General features: G+C 47.2%; 1 protein-coding gene across 4 annotated transcripts in view; it reads right to left on the bottom strand.

Moving 5' to 3' along the window:
• LOC135394082 (alpha-2C adrenergic receptor-like) overlaps window positions 1–24,750 on the bottom strand; it is a 380,096-nt gene that overhangs the window by 12,468 nt on the left and 342,878 nt on the right. For all 4 annotated transcript variants that reach the window (XM_064624563.1, XM_064624561.1, XM_064624564.1 and 1 more), the window contains one exon: window positions 8,719–8,780. The gene's annotated coding sequence lies outside the window, so the exon portion shown is untranslated. The remainder of the gene's footprint in view (window positions 1–8,718; window positions 8,781–24,750) is intronic.

The raw sequence follows: 24,750 nt of genomic DNA, 5'->3' as shown, positions 1-24,750 counted from the left end.
ATATCGAAATAGCAACAATGATGCTGTGTGGAAACAAGTGAGAGCACTTGGCCTTCTCATTCTTTTCCTTCTGATACGTATTGTTTTCAAGTGTCAGTCAAGGAACGAGGAAGGGAAGGGAGGACTCTCTCGCAGAGGCTTATACCATTCACTCGCTACCCACATAAAATATTGTGCGACACGGTATGAAATGATTTACGTGCGCCACCAATTATCTTAGCCACATAATGCGTTTTTCCATTCATGTACGCAATTTTTCCCTCAGACGGGCCAATGGAATCCTTTGCGAAACGAGCTCTTTTCGGTGTACAGACATCCTCAAATGATTTTCCTCAGGGAGCGGAAATAATGAGGTCGTTTCCTCTCTACTTGAAACCGCAGCGAAATTGCTCGGGTGTGCTTCTACACATCCGGCGGACTTTGTGCTTGAGACCAGTTTCGCATGTGCGCAGAGCTCCATGTATCTCAAGTACCTACGCTTACCATGGTCATTATATTGCTTCAAAGGAAGTGACATCGACAGCACTAAAAGAAAGCAAACATAGAGGTATTTCGAAGTTCTGGTACCCTGATCAGCGCCACTATAAAGTATGCATCATCCATGGATGGCGATGCATCATAATGGACGTTGATAAACATCGTCAAATGTGATTGTGGACGGCGTGGCTTGTCAGACTCAAAACAGAAACGACATTCTGGTGTTGTCTTCGTAACACACACACACGCGCATACATGGGATGATGATGAGATGGGCGATTCACCGCCGCTGAGGCGGTACACTGCCCTATACTGCTCATTGAGAACGGATGAGGGGATGATGATGGGGGATACTCTCAGAGATCCGTCACCAGACCGGTGGAGCGCAAGCACTCCGCAAGAAGACGAAGGTCTTGCATCTGGTGATGGTTGTCTTCGTAAAAACTGTGCTCCACCGCGCGATTCGTGTGGGTTGACTCTTATTCTACAGTTATCCACGGGGCAGCTTGTCCGCCTCCATGACATAACTAGAGTTGTTTGGGCGCCTGGAGGCAGTCCATGTACGATTGGAGGTGCCGGAGGCTCTTATCATTGCGGCTAGCGCGTGTCTTCTGGTTTGCGAGGCGTTCCCAAGAGGAATAATGTATTCGGCGACACTTTGGGCATTCGGACATTTTGACGTTCACGTTTAACCATTGCCCGGGAGAAAATAAGAGCTCTCGGGCAAAACTCCATGCGGAACAGGACAAACAGAACGGGGGACATTTTGAGTGATCTTGTGGCTGCCACAGGGACGTGCGTATCGCGAGGCACGCCACGTACATAACCCAACAACGCCGAATATCCTCTGGATGTACGAATGATGTCCTAACGGAGTCGTACGTCTGATGAATATCCCTCAGATAGCCATCGGATGTACGAATCCGTTAGGACGCTATGTGCACATCGAGAGGGTATTCGGTGTTGTTGGGGTACGTTTGTACGAACATTCGCAGAGGCAAATGCGGTGCATCTCCTTTACCGTTGCCTGCCCGGAGTGGTGCATAGGGCATGCGGCACAGGCGCAACGCGTAATGTTTTCTGCTGAGTCAAGGTTGAGCCACAGAAAGGAGTGCCACAGTTCAACGTGTCCACAACTGCAGGGAACGTGGCAGCACGTGCAGACCCTCCAGCATCCTGGAGAGCAATACGATCGGTAAGGAGGTGGTTGTGTGACGGTGCGGTTCGGCATCAGGGTAAGTTCGCGTATGCCCATCCACGTCTTCGTCCGGGGTACCTTACAGGCACTGTGACAGCAACCGTTAAAAACATGTGCGACATCATTCGTTCCTGACTTCCCTGTATAAGGGCGACGACGACCTCTACAGACCGCATGCATAGCGTTGGTGGAAGGGCGCGATCAACTACCATGCACGCCAAGAGCTATAGGACAATCTGGTTTCCAACATGTGCGTCGTACGTTCTGGCGCATCAGTTGTGTCATCAGTGTGAGTCTGGACCACACAGAATAAGGCGAAATGACTGCAACGCCTGAATGCTTCGGGATGGTGTAGGGACGAACGATGCATGGTGCCTTTTTTGTTCCTTCTTTTGTACCACAACAGTGCTGCTACCCATATGTTTTGTAATTATGTTGTGTCGACATAATGTACAAAAGTTTCTGAAAATGGAGCCCTGAATTCTTCAAATCTGATCTCGTCTGGTGCTCATGAAGACGGCCATCTAGCCCAGCTGTTCTAATTAGAAGAGGAAATAACATGAATGAATGCAGGAAGGAACGAAAATGAAAATAGCAAACGCCAGGCCCCGGGGGGGGGGGGGGGTGACGTGGGGATTCGAGCGGTCTGCCTGCCTAGATTGGATTGCTCGGGGAAGGGATAAAAGGGGGAGGGGAAGGCTCACACGTCTGGTTCTACAGTTTCCTGCACTACATCCGACCGTGAGGGTCCACTGCCTTCAGAAAGTTCAACAGGGCTTTCTGTACGGATTTTCGGCGCTGGAGGTTGCCGCGCGGATGAACGATCTGTTCAATCTGTAGCTCTGACGTTCCAGATTGCTACACTGCTTTCTGGAGTTCCCGTCTGGCGTCGGATGTAGCCGGACACACCATTATAATGTGTCCCTCCGTCTCTGGCTCACCGCATTGACGACAATTTGGACTAGAAGTGCGGTCGAGTTTGAAAGTGAGGGCGCACGTGTAGGCACTACGAGTTCGGAGCGAAGCAGGAGAGAAACCTCAGCCTTGGAGAGGCCACTCGCTGCACAGGGTGGAGTAGCCTCCATACATGTCTTTTGATAGCTCTGGAGCAGGTGAAACTACTTGAAGGCGCGTAGTCTTTTGGTTCGATTTTTGTAGCTGCTTTGGCCAGCTCATCAGCTTGGTCATTGCTTGAAATTCCCTTATGGGAGGGCATCCACTGCAGCGGTACCGCGGAATGTAAGTCTTGTCAGCTGGTGCCGGGCCTCTCCTACGAAATAGCATGTCTCAGAGTGGCGATCGATGCGTGATTACAACGATGTCTCATAACTTCCCGGTCTCTGCAGCCGTAAGCGCTTCAGTTATTGTCATCAGTTCTGCGTCAGTAGATGTTAGATCTCCTTCCAACCTTTCTGCCCACTCTAACCTCAATGATGGTATCCAGTACGATATGCCGCATTTGCCCATTCTGTTGTCAACGCTGGCGTCAGTGTAAAGGTGGGTTGAAGTGCAGTAGGTGTCGTGAACACACTCAGAGGCAGGGTACTGAACAACGACGTCAGACAGTTCATTTTTCTTCCGAAGTCCAGCTAGGTATAGCTCGCTGTGAATTTCGGAAATTCTCTCCAAGGCGGCTTCTTACGGGGCATTGCAGGTGGCGCGGGCACTACCCCGGTGAAAGTGCGGATGGTGGCAGCGAAGCGAGACTCCGTGCGGTTTGTCAGTCTCCCGATGAGGGCCTTGCGAGCGGTGATTCTCTGTAAGCGCGTAAGTTGTTGGAGGAGCTGCTGAGTGACGAGCAGAAGAAGAGGTAGCGCTGGTGCCTCCGGATACACGGGCTCGTTACGCGCAAAACCAGAAAGGCCGAGGGCGTTTCGTAGGCCTCTCTTATGAATCTGCTCCAGGCTCTGAAGTGCAGATGGACTTGGGCGGGCGAGCGAATGGGAGGCCATATAGGATCTTGGCAACGGTCGTAGCCTTATGAATGGCCACCACCGTGCGCTGAGGGCATCCAAGATGTCGGACGAGGTTCTGAGTCGACAGACATCTAGGTTTCATTTCTTTTGTGAAAGGCATCCACGATAAGCGGCTGTCGATCACAATGCCAGGGAACTGGTTGGACCTAACTCTTGCTAAGGATGTACCGTGCAAAGAAGGCGGAGGTAATGGAGGCCACCCTTTTCCACGCCCTAGAAGCATATAGCGTGTCTTGACCGGGTAGAGCTTTTGCCCGTGTGCAGTGACGTAGTTATCTACCGCAGTAATGCCATCGTGAATGGCTTGGCTGAGCTGTCAAGGGTTCTCGCTTGAAACCCATAAGCAGATGTCATCGGCATAAATGGAGCAGTGTAGTTGCGGAATAGATTTCGGTAACGATTTGGGTAGGCCAGAGAGAACCAAATTGAAAAGAAGAGGGCTGAGGACACAGCCCTGCGGCAAACCGAGATTCTGGCGTCTGGGTATAGGCTGAGTATCGTCCCCAGGCGCACCCTAAAAGTACGCCCATTTAGAAAACCGTGAACGTAGGTGGCAAGTCACCCTCCAATCTCAGCTGCCTTGAGAGCCACGGTGTTAGAAGATACGGCATCAAAGGCCCCTTCAATGTCAAAGAATACTGCACCGGTTTTCCTTTTGGACTCAGTTGCCTGATCCACGTCAGAAATAAAGTCGAGTAAAGTATCTGTCGCACTTAGGTGAGCTCTGAATCCGGTCATTTGCTCCGGAAGAATGCCTTTCATGTCAAGGAAAAAGACGAGCCTTCTGTGTAGCATGTGTTCAGCGAGCTTAGCGACGCTGGAAGTTTGGAGATCGGCCGGTAAGAGCGTATGCGTATGTCGTTGACAGGTTTGCTTTTCTTTAGCGCAGGAACAACGATGCTCTCGCGCCACTCTGGGGGGATGTGCGTAAATGCGGAAGGGGGTGTGTGTGAAATGCGGAGTAATGCGTGTGTAAATGCGGAGTCAAGGTCGGGTGCCGCCACCTGTGGAATGAAGCTGGAGGCAGGGATGTCCCTTTCTTCGGCGAAGTTGTTTGCGAATTCTTCAGCGAGCTCCTCTACTGAAGAGTTCCTGGCCATGGCCAAGGAAGCGAAAGGAGTTTGTTTACTGGTGCACCCCATCAACGAGTTTGCAACGCCCCATATCTTCCTGGCCGGTGTGTGTTCGTCTAGCGATGCGGAAAATGATCTCCACTGCGCGCGACGAAGCGTATTTGCATGGCGACGTAGTACTGCGGATACTCGACGATACTCTGTCCTGTTCTCAGCAGAAGGCCGTCGTCGCAGAACGCGCTGAGCTCTTTGGCGGGCTGCGCATATAGGCATTAGATCAAGGCATCATATCATCAAGTCATAAGATCAAGGCAAGTATTTCAGATCCGACTTGGGGTCGTGACAAGAAAAGTTGATGGTGGCCGATGCACGAGCTAAGCACTGCCCTATGGTGCTGCATATGTTCATGCTATCTGGGGCAAATCCTGCGCGGTATCTGTCCCAGCTTATTACTGTGCACCGCCTCCTCGATTTCTTTTTCTTGCACGCCAACGTGATCTCGATGGGAAAATGGTCACTTCGCCAGGTGTCGAATAAGACGCCCCAGTGTGCCGGGACGTCGGGAGAGTGTACGGCAACGTCTATGGCACTAGAGTGCGGGTGACAGAAGAACGTGGCTTCACGGGTATTAGCTACCGAGCCTTCAAGGCAAGCGGCAATGTCCTTGCCGCGCTTATCTGTTGCTTTCGAACCCCAGGGCGGATAGTGGGCATTGAAGTCGCCGCATATAGTTATGGGCCCACTAAAAGCCTGTCGAAGTTTTGTTATGTACGAAGGAGTGAGGTGGGGTCCCGCTGCCTGGGGCCTGATGTAGATGGACACTACGTTGATCTTATGGTGGCATAGCATAACCTGAACGGCCGCCACATTCCGTCGTGTCGTCTGATAGATGCTTGGGTGGTAGACGATGATGTGGGATGTCTTGGTGGACGAAGATGGCCGCACTGCCGTGTTTAGAGCTGGGGATGGCGGGTGAGGTGTAGTTGACGAAACTCCTTATATTGCATGTGTCGGGAACGCTGACTTCCTGAAGAGCCAGGATACTGTAGGAGGCTTTCCTTAGTCGGAGTTGCAGTTCTGACAGCTTGGGACGGCAGCCAGCCACAATTCCATTGCAGTATTTTGTGGTGTTCCTCCATATTGATTCGGGGCGTCACTGATTGCTGACAGCTGGCAGACTGTGTCTATTTACGCCACTACGGCGTTAAAAAGACGGTCAGGGTCTGTTGTAGAGGAGTCAAAAGTGCTAGAGAGTTCCGTATCCCCTTTGGAACCCACACACATTGGGCGAAATGAGGAATCGCTCTGAAAGCGAAGCCGATTATAATGATGGCTCCGGGGCCCCAGAAAGTAAATCCACCAACTTGGTGCCAGGCAAAAAATTGGCACGAACTGTTGCAATTAGTTCTTGGAGATGTGTGATCGCAACGAGGGTCCCAGGGCCTCAAGTCCTAACTTTATTTTTGTGTTTTTGCACCAGCGCGCTATATTGACACTGGGATCAGCACGCAATACTCAGTATTACACTGATCCCGCGTACCTTACGGTGTTCCTCGTCTCCACATTTGTGTTGAAAGACCTTGCCAAAATTATCCCGCACGCGCGACGTGTCAAAGTCATGACTTATTCTGCCATCAAGCAGTCGAAGCGCCCAAGAGACACATTGCGGCAGAGGGAAAGGCAAATACGATACAGTGATACAAGCGCACATTGCCGGTGGTTAGCAAAGAAACAAGAATTGATGTGCCAATCGCAATCTACCGGCACCAATGCGCTGTGACAGTAGCCCAACCTTTCGCGCAGCCCCTCAGCTTTTCCCTCTCCCCTCGTACGTCTCATTGGATGGCTCTCAAATAAGGTACCACAGCAACTACATGTGAAGTCCACGTTGCTTCATCGTTTCTACCATAGTGCTATGGTTCGTCTGCGAATGCCCCCCTTATTGCTGCTTTCTGGGTGGACAGACAGACGCTTTGTCACGTGCTTTCTCCAGAGTTTTCGGGCGAGCCCTTCCACCACCACCAGTCTTCTCTTTCTCTCGTACTGTCGTAGCGTATATTATACTGCTACACGTCCCAGAAATACATCGCGAAAATTCTTGCGCCACACGTGGCCTTCCATCCAATATCGACTACAATATCTACATGCCACCGTCATTATAGCAAATGCCTTATTCAATCTTGTACCGGTGCTCAAGATCCCGCTATCCACTTACTAGATCAAAGGACCAGGGAAACACATATTCAAAGAAGCAGCACGCGTTCCCAGAGTTCTCGAAAAAGCCCTCAAACCCACTTCGGTTCTCCAAATTCCCCGAAAGGACGCCGGGATAATAAAGGCAACCTTTCCCCCTTTTTTTGCTTCCTTCCGCGCGCATAAATCCGGGCTGTACCAGGATCGCAGAAAAACGGGCACATTTTTTGCACGCTTTGATTCTCCGCTCCTAGGCGGCGCTTTCTGCTTTTTTCTCTTCTCCATTCTGCGATGGCGGAGCGACACCTAGCGGAAGTAATTCCAAAGTGCTCAAGATGGATAGGTATAGCAGAAGCTCGACACGCTTTAAAGAATAATAACGCAAAAGTAACTCAAAGAACAGAAAAAATAAATAAAAAAGAACGAGGCAGCGGAAAACACCGGAGGAACTAAGACACTGAACAATAGGTGGGGCAGAGGAAATAAGACGTCAGCCGTGGAACGTCCACGGTTATTTCTTCTCGGAATATTGCAAAGCGATAGGTTTTTTTTTTACTTGCGTTCTTGACTTGTGTATTTGTAAGCGTTACCATCTGCATTAGATTGGTTGCAGCGATGAAAAATGAATCTTCTTTTTCTCGTCCCGGTTGACGGAATTTATAAGCGAGGAGAAGCTAAAGTAGACACTTGCCGGTTAGGGTTAACTTCCAAGAGTGGCTGGCTGGAGCTGGTGAGAGTTCCTTTTTTTTTCTTTTCTTTTTTTTTTTGCAATTGCGTTGCTCTGTATGAAATATTCGCGGTCTGAATGTGGATAAAGGAAAAGGAGCAGAACAATGTGTGCCCCCCCAGAAAGCAGAACGCATGCTTCGACGTATGGCGCAAGAATACTAAGGTGACCGCGCACCGAGAGAGATGTGGGAGAAGTGGCTCGTACGTTACACGACATCTGCGCGCTAAACCAATGGGCTCACAGACACTGGACGCCGCGAGTTGTTTCGGACAAACGAGGGAGTCCAGGAGCAGGCGTTGCGCAACAGGGCGCAAATATATTTGCAACACCAATGTTATATTGGTGAGGGTTTGTGCAAGGTTGCCAGCCCGTAAGAAGTGGCGACGGGAGAATTTCCCAACATCTCTCAGCATTACGTCACTCGGACCCCCTTAGCGTTCTTTCCTTCATGCTTCCATGCCACGGTGGTGTTGCGGAAAACGTTGCGGCCTCGATAGCATTCCACGAAGGCGACCTCTTGCACAGAGGCGCATTGGATTGTTCTAATCAGCACATAAAAAGTGTCCGCATGACCATGTTCAAATGTTACACATAGAACCCGAAGGCTCCCAATTTTGCATCGGATCAGTGGAACGGCCCCCAGGTGGCGGCCCTAGCGGATTTCGTAGTCTTCACAGACAATGACAGACAATGATGCCGCCTGTAAACCGTCATCCTGGTACATTCCAAGGGTTCTGCGACGACTATCTGATTTTAAAAAAAAGAAAAAGGATTTGCACAACACTTCAACGCGGTCACGCTGACGCTTGAATTTGCGAAAACCACTTTACTCAGACCAAGTGGTCTTAGCAAGGGGCTAGCGCTAACCCTTTGCTAAGATTACATGGTCATGGGTTGAGTATTGTTTTACGCTTCATCGGGACTGTGCCACAGACACTGTGGAAATCAAGGGACTGTTACGCAATCGTGCATTAAATGATACTCTACTTAGTAGAATGTTTGTTCCGACATGACGACTTTTGCAATCAGGGTACATGCGGAGGTAACCAGACAGGACAAACTCATACTCACCATGTCTCTCGTTTGTTCTCCAACTTTTCATTCTTTGACGATGCAGCCCCAGAGAAAGTGATCTGAAACAAAGTAATCATATTTGAATCTTCGTATAGCAACTGGGAGTATTAATTCCCTCGAAAGAGAAGAATCACAAAATGACGTCGAGTGCACGTTAGGTAGCCGGAGCGATTTTGACAGATTTGATTTGATTTTGAGAAAAAAAAAATTAGTGATGATTTGGCGGTAAATGCGAGAGAAACTCGTTAGCATTAAGCGCCTTTTCCGGTATATACTTGACTTCCGGTTATCTACTTCCGGTCTAAACTGACTTCCGGTTCGACACTTTCAATTAGCATAGGTAAGTCCATTAAATTAGCCTTTAATTAGTCTCAATTACTATCAATTACCCTTTGATTACCAAAAGTAACCGCAGGTTACCTGAGGTAATCTTGAATTTCATTTAAGTCCCTTTAATTACGTTTACTTGCTTTAATTACTCTCAATTTCCCTTTAATTGACGTTACTCACCTCCGGTAACGTGCTGTTACCTTCAGTAATCTTTAATTTCATTTAATATTTCTCCTAATTACGTATATCTTACATACATTATCTTTGAACTCAACTTACTTGCTTTAAAAATTACATTTAAATATGTCTAATTACCTTTACTTTACTATTACTCTTAATTAGCCTCAACTACTTCAATTTCATATCACCTTCATTTACCTTCATTTACATTTACCCTCTTATCCCCCCTTATATCTCTACCTATACCTCTGTCTCGGTGAGGCTTCACCATCTCATACACAGAGACACACCCACATGCACAGCTTTTTCCACTTTGACACTCCTACTGCTAACGCGTTAAAAATAAAATGGAGATTTTTACTTCACTAGTGTGAGGCCCGCAACTCCACATCACTTGCACCAGTTACTTTGGTCGAAAACTCCTGGAATTATGATGCCAATAAAGAGGATGAGTATTTCAACATTTTTTTTTTCAATGATAAGCGGATTTTCTCTTTGCCATGGTGGGTCAGTGTATCGATCCCGGCAGCCGTTGCCACGCTCTCTGTCGCAACTATGCAGTGACCTTTAATGCTACACGAAGGGTTATTTAAAGGTACCGTACAGCCGTAGAGCTGCAATCTCAGAAAATGTATCACTCGGATAGCCTGAGTCGTCAAGACTCTTACGTCACAATTTTCGTTGCAATTGTGCTATTAGTTTTTAGAAAATTCAAATTGAAAATTACGGGCAACACTAGCTGTGTCGAAGTTGCCACCATCTGCGCACTTCTCGCCAAGTACAGCGGTAAAATTACATTACATGCTCATAACACTGTGTCTGAAAGAAGAAACAAAAGAAGTCGACTACGTGTCGGCTACGTAGCCGTCCAGAGCAGCAAGCCAATCGCGAGCATAGATCACTGTTGCCCCCCCCCCCCCCCCCTTGACGAATTTCGGATTTCCTTCCTTCTTTCTTTGAGACCTTCGGGGATTATTATTTGGGGATTATTATTTTTCCTACCAGACGTTTTACCGCAATTTCACTAACAAATTAAAAATATTTGGCGTGCCCTGTCACAGGTATAACTGGTTGTGCTCGGTTTACAAGCAACAAAGCTGTTAAACTATACCACCAACCTAACCTGTCTGTCTGCTGCTTTACGGTACCTTCAATTTACGATAGGAAGGCCTAGCGTATTTTGCACGTACTATGTTTGATAATCATTGAAAAGCGAAAAGACGTCTGTGGATGTTTTCTCTGTGTGTGCTTAAGCTCAGACTTCCCACGTCATGGAAAAGTTTCTCCCGTGTTCGCAAACCATATTGTTTGACGGAACTCCCGAATAAAATTAAGAGGACGGATTAGGGGCTGCGGCCGCAATTTGTTGCAAATTAAGCTGCAAACATATGCTGCGCACGAAATTCAAACCTTTCAGTCATTAGCATCTCGCGGGCTACATCGCACCAAACAGAAACTGGGAACGCACAGGCAATCAGCCACTACAAGTAAACATTATAGAAAAGAGAGAGAGAGAGAGAGAGAAAGAAAAAGAAGAAGCGCTCAGCAACGGGTGCTCGTTGCTGAGCACCTGCACGCTGAGAACTTCTTGTTAATCCAATTCCCGTACGACTAACTACAGAGCAAATATAACAGCGGCGAGATAGTCTGTCCTTAAAGGGACTGTGGCATCCAAACCGGTCACTTCAAAAACTCTATAGCGCCGTTCTACCCCTCGTCCATCACCGACAATATACGGCGAAAATCCGATGCGAATTAATAGAGTAGTTTCTCGTGGTGGTGGTGGTGGTGGTGGTGGTCGTGGTGGTGATCGTGGTGGTGGTGATTCGTCACCAGCTCCCGCGTGACGACCAATCATGTCGTTTCTTTGAAATCCCAGCCTGCCGAAATGGTTTTCACGTGCAGCCGCGTAACGCTTGGAGCGCGCCAACGTCAAAAAATAACGCTAACGAACGGTATGTCCAGTTCAGCATCGAGCCCCTGAAGAGGTAGTGTCTGTTATCTACCGGTGCGCGTTACACATGGAAGTCTTTCTCAGAAAAAGCTCAGGAACGGCTCGTTCCTGAGCTTTGCAACATCTAGCGTCTTGGTTCAGCCAAGTGTCATAGGCGTAAAACGTTCATTTAAGTGCGATGTTCGGGGGAAAAAATGTTGGGTGGGGGGTGGAATGAGTGGTAGGCAGTGAGCACGAGTGCATGAACAGCGAACAGAGGCGTCGGGGAGGCCAAGGTAGCGAAATGGGTTCAAGAATGGGAGGACCGCAAGGTGTCAGCGATACTGAACTCACTGTATAAGGCTAGCGCTTGTGAACGGATGTGAGAGGAGACAGAAGTTCAGATATCGCATGAGATTTTTGAAGGCTTCCAAGAAACATTGCCTCCGTGGTGGGTATAATAAACAGCTTCCGCATTCGAGCGCCGCGAAGCAACTGTTGCTATGAGCGGCGTACAGACGTGGGCAGACGGAGAGAGGACGGCATGAAGGAGTGGGGGACAGTAGTATGCGTCCTGGGCCGACTTCAGGGGGATCTGTGCCGACATTCGTCTGGGAAGTCTTCGGAAAACCCAGGGAAAAACCTCAGACAGCACAGCCGGCGGTAGGATTGCTTAGATTACTGTGAACATTAACGGTGACCTAGACTGCAACAGTAACAGTTCCCGTGTATAAATAGCGTTCGGTATTTTCACCTCGTGATGCGCGTTATATATCGAACATTTTTCAAATTCCGCTAACTTTCCAGGGTGCACGTTTCACGCCGGAAAATACTGTATATTCCTACCTGTCATAGTTGGCGCGACATAAACATTTCGTTTCATTTATTATTATACCACAAGCGGTACAGGGGCGGCCAGTATCAATTTAAAAGTATCAATTTAAACTAACAGGTGAACTAACAAAAAGGTCCCTCAGTGAGACTTGGGACAACTGCGCTAAATCAATACCTTTCCCCAAATACTCGTTCAAAGTTGCCTTCGAAAACCTTCGAAGGAACTTCGGCGTCGAGCTCTGACGTCAGAGTTGCGAAATCCTCGGACATTCCTAATGATACACGTGACCTATCCATCGAACGCGGTGCCCGCCGCACAGTCAAATCAGCTTCGGTATTCACGCTTGAATTTATTGAGTTTATGATGATCAAACGTCGCGATACCAGCACCGAGTTAGCTGTTTAGGCCTTATTGGGTCCTCCTCATCATCAACAACAACAATAAGTAATGATGATGTAATGGGATGTAGGTGTGTGTATGTGTGTGTGTGTGTCGTGGGTCCTCATCAGCTTTTTTTTGTTTTTGTTCCGTGTTAGCGCCGCGAAGCTACTATGGCTATGAGCAGAGTGTTAGTATGCGTCCTGGGCCGACTTCAGAAGGAACTGTGCCGACATTCGTCTGGGAAGTCTTCGGAAAACCCAGGGAAAACCTCAACAGCACAGCCGGCGGTAGGATTCGAGCCCACCATCTCCCAGTCTTCAGCACGACCTTGGCTACCACCACCGAGCAGGACGCCTTAGCCCGCTCAGACATGCCGCTGGTGGTCCTCGTCAGCAGTGAGTAGGTACGCAGCGTTCGAGAAATCGCCATCAGAGGGTGACGAGGAACGTGATGTCCGCGCGGTGAGAGACTCGGAGCAAAGCCACTGATACGCCTTAGGAGAAACGTTCCTCCGATGGTGCATACCTACGCACTGCTGATGAGGTCTCAATAAGGACGAAACAGCTGTCCGCTGCTGGCATTGCGACGTTTGAGTTGTGAACTTATTACTTGCATGCAGTCATCCAGCTTGAGCTTCTTTCTTCCCTTTATATTCCAGAACCTTATTGTGTATCCTTTTTCGGTCATTCAGTGACCTTGCTTGAGGCTTGGAAAACCTTCCGTAGCGTGGCGCTCGTTGCACCCTTCTCGTGTTACATAGCGAGCAACCAGGAACCGTACGCACACATAGAATATGCCTTCATCCGAGATCCTACGTTCATTTCTCCTATCCAGCAGAACGCTGAGAGCGCAATCTCGAATCGACCGGGTGAAGAATGGGCCTTTTTTTTTCTGGTGCAACCGTGCAAAACCCCTCCATGCAAATGAAAGGCCGCGTGTTTGTCTTGGGCAAGACGCTTCGGAGATCTTCCATCACGGTATTTCGCCTATCTCCCCGTGATTGATTCGGGAACCGCTCTTTGTGGGCCTTTCAGATACCTCGTCATTGTGTGTCATCACACGGCTCATCGTTTTTCTCCGCCTTGTTTGGAGAACGGATGGAGGCGAAACATCTTGTGGCTTCACCCAATGTTAGACGATCATCCCAGAGTAACAGTACTCCCCGAAGGAAACCTCGAGAGGCAGCTGTGTTCCGAAGAGTGGAGCGTTTCATGCGTCGTTCGTGGCCATCCTTTCCATGAGACATGCAAGGTTTCGGGTTACACTGTTGTCACACAGCGGTTAAGGCAACCGCGGTTACGTGTAACCGCGCCGCAGTCACGCGGCCGACCGAACGGAGGTTACGCCGCTAACGGCGGTTATGGCTAACCGAGCTTTGCAACTTCGGTTTCACGATTCCGATTGCAGGATGTCAATACGTGTGTAATTATATCTCCCGAAAATAATCATGTGCTTACCGTGTATGTAATGATTGTGAAGCTTTTTAATTACCATTATGCCCTCTTCTTTTCATGATATACAGCGTAATCGATATATACCTGGCGCTTGTGTCACAATCACGTGATCACAGCTAACATGTCACAAACTGCCGTGTGACAGCAACAAACCGTGGTTCACAATAACCGCGGTTTGGTCAGATAACGGGACTTAAGCGTAACCGCGGTTAAGACTGCCCGTGTAACCAGGGTATTAAGCCTGATTCACATTACTGAGTTTACGGATGCGTACAGTGCCTTACGTGTACGTACCTTCGTTCCATTCGGAAGGATGTTCCTTGGCGATAATTCGCCGCCAGCGTACGTAACACGCAAACGCAACCGTAACCGCAGCAATGTGAATCAGCCTTTAGTCATCGATAGTTACCGCACGTCGGAACCGTGTGGCACTGTCGCGATAACGCGACATCGCTTGGAGGAAAGAGCGAACGACTGACTGAGATAGGACAGACATAGGACCTTCTACAACGTGTCTTCCCGAAGTAGTTGGAGAAGGTGGTAAATACTACATCGAAACATGATTAATTTTCAATAATTCATGGTATCACGTTGCGAGACAACTATGATCAGGAGCGACACCGGAGTTTAAACCAGCAACCTTGGGATCAGTGGGCGGAAGCACTACCGACTGATGCACCTGTGGCACCCTTCTGTCCACCATTTCTTTACTAGGTATCCTGTTACAGAGACCGATGTCCTCGGTGGGTCGGTTGGTTAGCAGCCTGTTGTGAACATCCGTACTTGTTATATTTATCACCACGTGCTCGCATAAGTGAACTTCATTCACGCATCTTGAGAAGGTTTTCTCAAATACCCTCCCCTCCAATCTACTAGCAGTTTTCGGTGCGGCACGTTGGTTGACAATTTTTACTAAATGTGTTCTGTGACATGCACTGGCATAGGTGGTTCTTTTTTGGTGGCGGGTTGGCTTACTGAACACCCCTCCCCACCGTTAAGGTTGCGGGCTCGAACCCCGCCGAGAACGGCAACGACCTGGTGAAGTAGTAAAAGTTGCTCATAATCATGATTTATGGGTAAAAAAAAAGAAGACGACAAGCCTGCTAGTGACAATTGACAGAAGAATCATTTCCTTCAGGATGAGGACTTGCACTAGAAACAACAAGGCACAACTAGTCAGAATCAGCACAGGATTTACTACACAAGAGCAAAGCAGAATCTTAAAAATGAATGAAGCCGTAAAAGAGACTCTGTAGTAGCACTCACAGTCTACGAAGGTCTACTGAAAGACTGCTTGTGCTCTCGGGAATGCATGTCATGAGTGGAGCTTCGGTAATGACACGTGTACGTGCAATTGTGACTAGTGGACTTCTAGTGAACATGTGAATAGTGGACTTGCGAGTAGAGCACACGAGAAGTATTTTTTGGGGGGTGGAGGGTGGGGGGTGGGGTGAAAATTTATGTTCAGGAGTATAGCAGAACAAGTCGGGAGACGAGTTCAATTTCTCCTCTCTTTTTTTCCCCTCCTTCCAAACAAACAAACAACAAACACGTGCACGCGCTTCCTTGACGTTAGATACACACACACACTGTATTCTGGAAAAGTGGGGCATAACCTGAACGATACTCTACAAGTTTCTCTATCTCGGAAGACCTTACTCGATTCCTTACAGCCATGGAATGTTCACACAAGCGGTCGACTACACATCTCCCTGTCTAGCCGAGATAACACGTGTCGCATGATAACGGGGTCCGCCATTCCACGTTCTTCTTGCAAAGAATATGCCGACCTTTGTGTAGGGTGCCACACTCAGACTCATCATCACGAATGGTTGTGAAGTTTTCACTTCGCATATAGCTTACCCACATCTCTGTGTCGCTCGCCTGCGCACAGCAGGAATATCAGACAAACTGCTAAAGGCGAGGGGAAAGACACCGCTAGGAATCTGCGGTGAATATTTTATGGTAATCCGAATGTTCGCCTTTAAAGAAAAGAACAAATCCAAGAGACATTGGTTCTTCGTGAAACTTTCAGACGATTCGACCGCTTAACCTTCCCAATCCAAAGCTTACGTTTCTTCTTGCTATACGGTTCGCAGCTTAAAGGCTGCTCTTGTTTTGGAAGGAAACAGATACGCGAAGATTCCTTCCTTTGCTTGGCTAAATTAACGATATACGAGTTTCAACCTTATTTTGCATGCGTAATGGTCAGGTTTAAAATAAAGCGGCGCAGTCCCCGAATCTCTTCTGATGACCAGGTGGCTCGCTTAATTTCAGCCTGGCTTCATCGAGTGGCTTAACGGTCGGAATTAAATTACCACCCAGTGCGCGGTGCTTTGTATCTTTAGATACTTTAGAGCCAAACGGAATAAATTACGGAATGTCAATAGTAATTAGACAGAGAGACGTCAGCTTTCCACCAATGAGAAGAAGAATATTTTGGTGCAAGAAGACGGCGTGTTAGAAACGAACGCTTTATTTGGAACTTCTAAGGTATTGTACGAGTCCCCTTTTCCTTTCGTTTTTCACGGAGGAGCTACTTTTCGCCTCAGTCACTTCAAAAAAAATCATAATCGAGAGGTAGTTCGCGTGAATATGTCCGTGCATACGGCGAGTAAGAGGGTCGACCCTAAGCAGTGATGACATTTCAGTTTCAGTCTACTGTATGATACAGTAATTTCAACGCGTTGCCGGAATTCTTTTTCCACAGGACAGCAGTAACGACATGCAAATTCTGAATTAATTTAGCATTACTCAGTTCAGTTCATACACACTCCCAGCTCGTAAGACGTAAGGGAGTTTTACCGAGTTGTTTGTGCCCGAAACAAACGACCGATTCTACCGATTCGAAAAGCTTAGGGAAGGCGAACTACAGAGTTTTACTAAACCGGAAGAATCGTTCATCCACAATTGCATTCCAGGTGGATTTGAGCAGCCACTGGATCGTGGTGTACCATTCACGTGCTTTCTTGTAAAAAATACCACATATTGCAGTGTACTTTCCGACTTTCCGTTTGTGGAAGGGTGTACCAGAGACGAACTACATCGGTCATTGTGTTGTCGCCGTACTGTCAAGCAGACACCGGCACAGTTGAGAGCCCCTATCTCACTGTGATGAATCAGGATGTGTTGGAGGGAGTTTCGTTTTGAAAAGGGCTCATCACCTCATGTGCGAGCCTCTCTCGATAGTTGGACCAAACAGGGAACGACGAGATGAGCACTTTGCATAGCTTTAATGCGCCTTGCATATAAGAACAAGCTTTATGTTGCTTGGTTGTTTGTTTGTTTGTCCTATTTTTCGTAGCTGACCTTTTCCTTTCTTTTTTGTTTCTTTGTTCCTTTTGTTTACCAACAAACGCGTTTTGGAGTAGCCAGTTCTGACTGGGTCGGGACTAACCTCTCCATATTTTTCTTTCTTTTCCAATCCAATCCAATCCAACAAGCTTTATCACAAGGATCACATGTTGCAGCGCCACAAATGAACGCGGATGCGTGTGGAATGCTCTACTGAACACCGTCGTTACATCCAACAACTTACCGCCGGTGACATACAGGGTGATTCACGAACCGTGTCATTTGGGGTTGATAAGAAAACGATAGGACGAAAAAATATGCGGTCAACGGCTCCCGTTCTACAATTAAATTTTCCCTCCACAAAAAATACTTTTGTCGAATTTCAATTGCAATAAATTGAAATTTCTGAATTGAACTCTGAAATTTGCCTAATGAACATAACTTTTTTTTACAGAATCAGGAAGCCCGTGGCGAACCTAGTTGAATACACCGGAAGCCAAAACCTCTAATACTGCGAGTGCAAAAAAAAAAAAAAATTGTGAAAATCGGCATTTTGTGAAATACGCGCATCAGAAAAAGCCGATTGTCACAATTGTTTTTGCACTCGCTGTAGCAATAGAGATTTCGGCTTCCGGTGTATTCGACTAAGTTCACCACGGGCTTCCTGATTCTGTAAAAAGAAAACGTTATGTTGACTAGACAAATTTCAGAGTTCAATTCAGAAATTTCATTTTATTGCAATTGAAATTCGACAAAAGTATTTTTTGAAGATGGCAAATTTAATTGCCGCACGGGGGCCGTTGACCGCATATTTTTCCGTTCTACCGGTTGCTTATAAACCTCAAATGACATGGTTCGTGAATCACCCTGTATACCGTGGGTAGCTGTAAACATGTGGCAGCCCCACTGCAACTCCGCCACTCCAAACAGCCGCCATCTTGCTTTGCGACGTGAATCGGTCGTACTCACCGAATACAACGATACGACCCAGAGCGAGTGGGTCATTCGCACGAAATCGCTCTTCTTACGATTCGCTCACGCATTCGTATAGCGCATGCGCGGCGCTCGAGTCGCTAGTTTCGATCGGAGGAAATGGGTGCGGTAAAACTCCCTATAGGACGTGCTTCCAACGTATTTCGCGAAATTCGCGCGAATGACGATTCTGGCCAAAGAACGCAAAAATATTCCTCGCGAAAAAAAAAAAAAAAAAAGAAAAGAGAGAGAGAGAAAGAGAGAAGGTAAGCTCAGTTACGTATCAACCAGCAATACATAAGACTCGTTCTCTCTGGACATTCTGCACCGGTCTTAAGCCAAGGCCACAGAGAAGACAAAAGTGTTTACAGTTTATAGCGGATCTGAAACAGTAATTTGTGACATTTGCTTCGTTCACACAACCCTGTGCTGTCCGCTTGAGGGCGTCCTCCTACGTCACCGTAGAACTGCACCCTAGATGTACCATTTATTCATTTTCTTCGTTTATCTTAAAATCCGCGGTGTTTCGTCGAATGAAAATTTGCATACCTGCAAGTAACTCCCAATAAAACATTTGGCCTACTTTAATTTAGGCTGCCTGACAGTCTTTACTCTTGCCGCTAGTTACCTTATAGAACGAGATCATTGAGAGCGAAGGAGAAAGGTTATGGTGCAGAACATGCAAACTATTACCCCCCTTCACGCATGTAACTTTTCACAGTACAGAACGCCATTACCAGAACGAATATGCTTTCAGTATATATAGGCCCCCTTTTCCCGTCCCTCCTAATACCTGGCAAAGTTCTTTTCCAAATTGACACGCGTATGACATAAAATGAAATTCCGTCTAGGTCTATTCAGAGAGCCATTACCACGCAAAGTCCCCTCTTCGGAAATTCTCTTTAAGTCGCTCCTCGTAAAAGAAACGACCTTCCTGGCATTCCCACATGATCCATAAAGGCTGTCGATGTACGCTTCTAATGCCACACGTTCAAGTCCTCACGGCGATGCACTGAATAATAAACGTACCTCGAAACGCCCCTGGAACCAGACGAGGACCTGGACTGGTAACCCCCGCCGCGTGCAAGTCCCGCAATATGGTACGCGCACTTTTAAACTTTCATGACTTCGTTAATACTTGATTTCAAATGGCTAGTTAGACGTGCGAATGCACTCGTCGTCTGCTTAATTAGGACATATTTTGGTTACACAAAGTCCGAGGCGCCTTAATGGGCGCTTGCGGTGCGGTCTACAGTTGTTCATGGAACATGACAATGTTTGCAGAGTGAGTGCTTTAGTACATTTGCGCCCAAGGGCCGTTTGTGACTTTTTGATATAGAAAATCCTAGATATGGTTTAGAAACTGCAACGATATAAGAGTGCTGATGCCTTTGATGGTAACGAGTATCTAAGCAACTCGTACCAAGATGATTTTCGGTACCTTAGCTTCAGCGAGCAAGACACGTTCCCCACCGGTATATGCACACAGCTTATGCTTAATGTGCTCAGAAAAGAGTGCGACAAAATATCTTTTTTAACGTTGGTGAAAATGTTGATGGTGATGATAGTAGTAAGGTTAAGCCCTCGTCACTGTTTAACCCACTCCCCCCGCTCTGCAGTATAACCAGTGTGACCAGGTACTGTGGGTTGTTTGCGCTATACATGTATATATATATGATCACACAAAGCTTCAGCTTTGTGTGATCATACAAGTGTATGGAGCAAACACTAATGTCAAACACGGATTGTATAAGCAGTGCGGCCGAGCATATACATTCGTGATACGTGTATGAAGAGATGTTGCCATACATGTATTGAGCGTTTGCATAACCAGTGTGACGAGACCAGTCTGTTTAATGTTTCAGACATTGGGTGAATGGTCTTTCTACGGTAAAAAAGAGAAGAAAAGGCAAGTGATGCTTAATAATTGGAATTAGGTCTATGCGTGAGGTGAGTCCGGCTACATTTTGCACATCACAAAATAATGCTGCACACAATGGTAGGAAGCCGGCCACTACAACCGTCAACATTTGGAAGACTAATAATTTCGTAGTCATTCCTCTTGCTGATGCAGCAGTAACCACTTTCGGATAAAGAAACGTGAAAGAAAACATATCCTTTGACAAATCAGAACTTGCGGCGGCTGCCTGCGAGGCTGTTCTAGGGTCACTTGGGCTATAGTAACCACTTCGTCACGTACCATCGCAGTCGAAACACGATATTCCGCCACAGTCTTCAGCATCCTCGCCTTGAAGAATTCTCCCGATTGTAAATGTTACAGTTACTCTACATATTCTCTACACTACTCTATATTCTCTACACTCTACAGTTTCCGTACGCATTTGGTCACCCAAACAAACAAGAGCGTTTGAGAACGCTTTGCTATTACGTACGGTATCCCCGAACCGCTCCCGTGCGCATATTTCAAGCTTGCATAACGGAAACAGCAGTGACATCAGTGGGACGCAACAACAACAACAAGTAAGTGATGACGATGTAGTGGGATGTGCGGGATGGGACGCAGCATAACACGCCACACCGCTGTAATCCTTTCTCTTCTTCGAGTAGATTCTGCTTCGCTTACGAGAGCATATGGAACCGCGGTTGCCGTTCGTCAAATACTTTCGCGCAGTCCTACTCGTCACAATGTTCTTCGCGTAGTCGGGGTGGACAAACAGACCGCCTCTGCTTCCTCTGTCGCACACACAACGGAACTCTTGAAAGGAGTCAGAAACCGAGAGTAAGTGCATGTGGACGTCGGGCCCCTTTTTATCTCTATGTATAGCATTGGGTGGAAGTCGGGCGAAAACTTAGTTTGCTCGGGTCCTGATGTATGATTTACGGACTTGTACCAGCCTTTGTTCCTCGAGGTCAAAACGCAGCCTTTGTTAAGAGGTCAACTTTGCCAAAAAGAGATGCCTAGATGCCGGAAGATCGTTCGTCATCGCAGTGTTTCTCTCTCTCTCTCTCTGTCGCATGGGGGCGCAGGAGCATGGCAGACCACGCTCTCTTCTTGAGGTCACTTAAATTAATGCTCTTTATGGTGAGTGAATCGCGGTTATGCGTTTTGTTCCCCACGGGTACAGCGAGGGATGTAGAAAGAGAATGCGTGAACTCGTTCTTGGCACAGGAGTCTGACAAAGGACGGGTCTTTTCTACTTTATTTATTTAGCTACTTCGCGTTCGTCTCCCACCTTAGAAATCCCGGGAAGGACGACCGAACTAGAACGGCCCCTATCATTTTCCAGCACACACCTTGAAAATTCGATAACGGTCATGCCGGGTTAGCACAAAGAAACACGTCTGTAAGGGAATATAATACAAATTTAATGAACGAACAAGACAACAAACGTATGCGAAGAAGACCATGCAAGTGCAGAGAGCGAAGAAGGACAAACCAAAGCTGAAAATAACTACGCGGCAAAGTATAAAGCGTTAGCGAAAGCACAAGCAGGGCCGAGAGACATCCCGAAACATCAATGCTGGCATAATCAAGAGCAAAGGGTAAATAGTACCCGAAAGTCTGCGCGGCAGAATCAATTCAATCGGTCTTTTCCCCCTGGAGGATTAGCTGTGAGCGTATATTTGTTCCGATATAGACAAGCAAGTAACTGTTGCTGCTGCATTTCTTAGATCGTCAACGCACGACACCAGCCACGCTCCGTATAAAGAGGTCGAAAAGAACTATCCGCACTGTAGGCGGTGGGAATTGGAGCGCATCCATTCAAGACGCAGTGAGTTTACATGCAAACGACGTGATAGCTGTGCTCTTTACACGATACAGACCCTCGAAAGATCCCTGGGGCGGTGACTTGAACACGGTGCACTATTCAACCAAGGCATAGCCAGTTCTTGCACTATTGACAGTTTTTTACAGTTTTTGCCTTTCTTTCTCGTTTGGGACAGAGGCTGCAACACCTCGAAGTTTTGTTTTCGGATTGCGCACCAAAGCTAGTAATCGAAAGCCAGTTCGACTATAGTTCGACTGTGGAACCCGTTAAATTTCGCTATGAACAACAAATCAAGAACAAATTTCCATCGTGTTCAATAGATGCCGCTTACGTCGTCCCGTCGTATGAATGTGCGTGTAATGAGAAAATGAAAACATGTAAGAGGTGAAAATTGGATGAGTGAGTGAGTGGGTGTGGTTTGTCCATTCAGATGACGCAACATTGGAAGTCATTGGAGAGGCATGTTAGCTTCCGGCTGGACCGGGATACTTTTTTTTTCCTTTTTCTCGCTGCTGTATATTTGTGACATTCTTGCGTTTGTATAATAAAGTGACGTGGCTTCTAAAAGAAAAGCTCATTTGCTAGAGCTCTGGACCGGCAAAGCAGAAGATGTGGGTTCGAGTCCTGCAGCTCGCTAACCTATTCAGTGACTTCCTCCTTTCTTCATTCTTTCTTCTTTTAACTACTATTAGCCGCGTAAGCAGCACGCCGAAACGACATAAACGACAATGAATTCATAAACGAACAATAACATGAATAATGAACATAAACGACAATGAATTCGTCAAGAAATTGAGGCACATTGAATTGCAGCTCCTACACCAACATGTTGTCACCGTGCGGTTGCGTACTATAAAGCGTGAATGCAGTCAAATCGATCGCTCTTGTGGGAAATTTAAAAAACTTTACCATGCATAACATTTCAACATTTGTAGTAACTAGTGTCATTAAACAGGCTTCGCTTCAGTTCAAGAGTTAAGGAGGGAAGCCATCTTGTTTCCCTACGTTTATCCATTTCTCCCTATTTCCTACTTATTTCCCTATTTCCTTATGTTATCTCTTGTTTCCCATGCTATCCCTAGTTGAGGAGCAGACACAGCTAAGATAACAATGCTCGCCGTAGAAGCCATGGATTAGGGAAGAGTGTGTGACCGTCACGCGGCACTATGTATGTATTGTCCACAAGAGCGTCTCGGGGACCTCAAGACATCTACCTTGGTGAGCTTCCCGCAACGGCAGCAAGGTTTCGGAGCGCGCCTGAGAGATGGCATCGTGATGCTAACGTGGCGCGGAAACAAAATGACCTCCCCTGCTCACCCGTGTCTATAGCCCTTATAGTTTTTTTAAATGAAAAATCTGTATCGAAGAAAAAAAGACACCCTGTAGATGAGCGTGCTCTTCCTCGTGATCGTTTCTTCGTCAAAACATGCATTCATATGGATGCAGAACAGAAATAATTGCACTTTTCCATCATTTATCGCTGTTGTTGGGGTCTATAGAAACTATGCTTATTCCCCAATGTACCCTTCCTTTTTCTTCTTCTTTCGTAGCCAACTACATGACCCTTTAGTTGAGCTCGGCCTTCCGTGTGATTGTTTCTTCTTCATAATATGCGTTCATATGCATGCAAAATAGAAGAAGGCATACATTTAATTACAACAATTCTGGCCCTTCGTGTAAATTAAACATGAAAACTTCATCGGTTCCTAGAGACCCACGTGACCCTGAAGCGAAGCTTATTTAGTGGCTCTATTGTCATCCAAGTCGCAACAATAAATTACAGCTCCTACATGAACATGTTGTCACTGTGGAGTTGCGTACTTGACCTCCTGCGTCGCAAAGTGCCCTTTTCTCTTTACACTTGAAACTCTCCTCATTGGAACTCCTCATCTTTACTTGGAACTCTCTCATTGGCAGAACATTTTAAAAGACACCGTAGGACGACCGTACACTGGACATCAGTATAGGGTTAAGAATTCTACAACCAACTTTCAATTTCACCTGCTGTATTCAAGAATCCTATACCGAGCCCTTATTGTACAGCGAAAGTATATTCATTTACCTAGATTAGGACTGAGGTCGTAAGACATGCGGCAGTAAGCGAAATATCCATGGACGGAGGACCCCAATAAATGAGCACGGACATCCAGTGCCGAACAAGCGTACTGTTTCTGGTAGCCGTGCACTGTAAACGCTTTCACACCTTCAAAGGTGTAATAATGTGCGTGGCGCACGCCCTTTTTGGTGTAATTTTGGTAACATCATAATGGAGTACGGTTTAGCACTAATTTTCTTTACTCGCATGCTGTCTGTCCTCCAAAAATTCAGTCTTTCAAGTCTCAACATTGTTGAACAGTATTGTAGACACTTGCACGTGCTCGATTATCGCTAGCGATGCATATATGCATTAGCACGTATCTACTACAGTCGACCCCCGTTTATCCGGACTTCATTTATCCGGATCCCGCGGTATCCGGACAAAAGGCACGGGAACGGATTTTCCTCCATGTATTTTGTTCTCGTTTATCCGGACTTCAGCTTCCGGACTCGGACAAGAATTCCAGGGAACGAAAGTCGAAAATTCTTGCAATCCAGCTTCAGTTATCCGGACTACGGTGAGTAAGAGGAGACGCTGACCCCGCTTCGTCACCCTTTTCGCTGTGTTGGGGTTATTCCCGTCACACGTCAGGGACCTACATTCCTCCGTAGGGGAGACAACTGTGGACGATGACCCCCTTTCCTCTTTGTGTGCGTTGGGTCACGTTGACCAGTCCAGTCATTTGGAAATATCTCGAGCAACTGTCCGGTTCTAGAGGGGAAAACTCTAACCCGAGGGCCTGCTGCTTACGGCCCGTTGGCGGATGAAGACATTCCCCTAGCTGAGCTGCGATCCCTGATGCAGAGGCTCACTGCGACTGC

The sequence above is a fragment of the Ornithodoros turicata genome, chromosome 5 (genome assembly GCF_037126465.1).
Source record: "Ornithodoros turicata isolate Travis chromosome 5, ASM3712646v1, whole genome shotgun sequence".
In the NCBI taxonomy this organism is placed as follows: Eukaryota; Metazoa; Arthropoda; class Arachnida; order Ixodida; family Argasidae; genus Ornithodoros; species Ornithodoros turicata.
The sequence above is the reverse complement of the archived record's forward strand: the minus strand, read 5'-3'. Positions and strand labels throughout refer to the sequence as shown.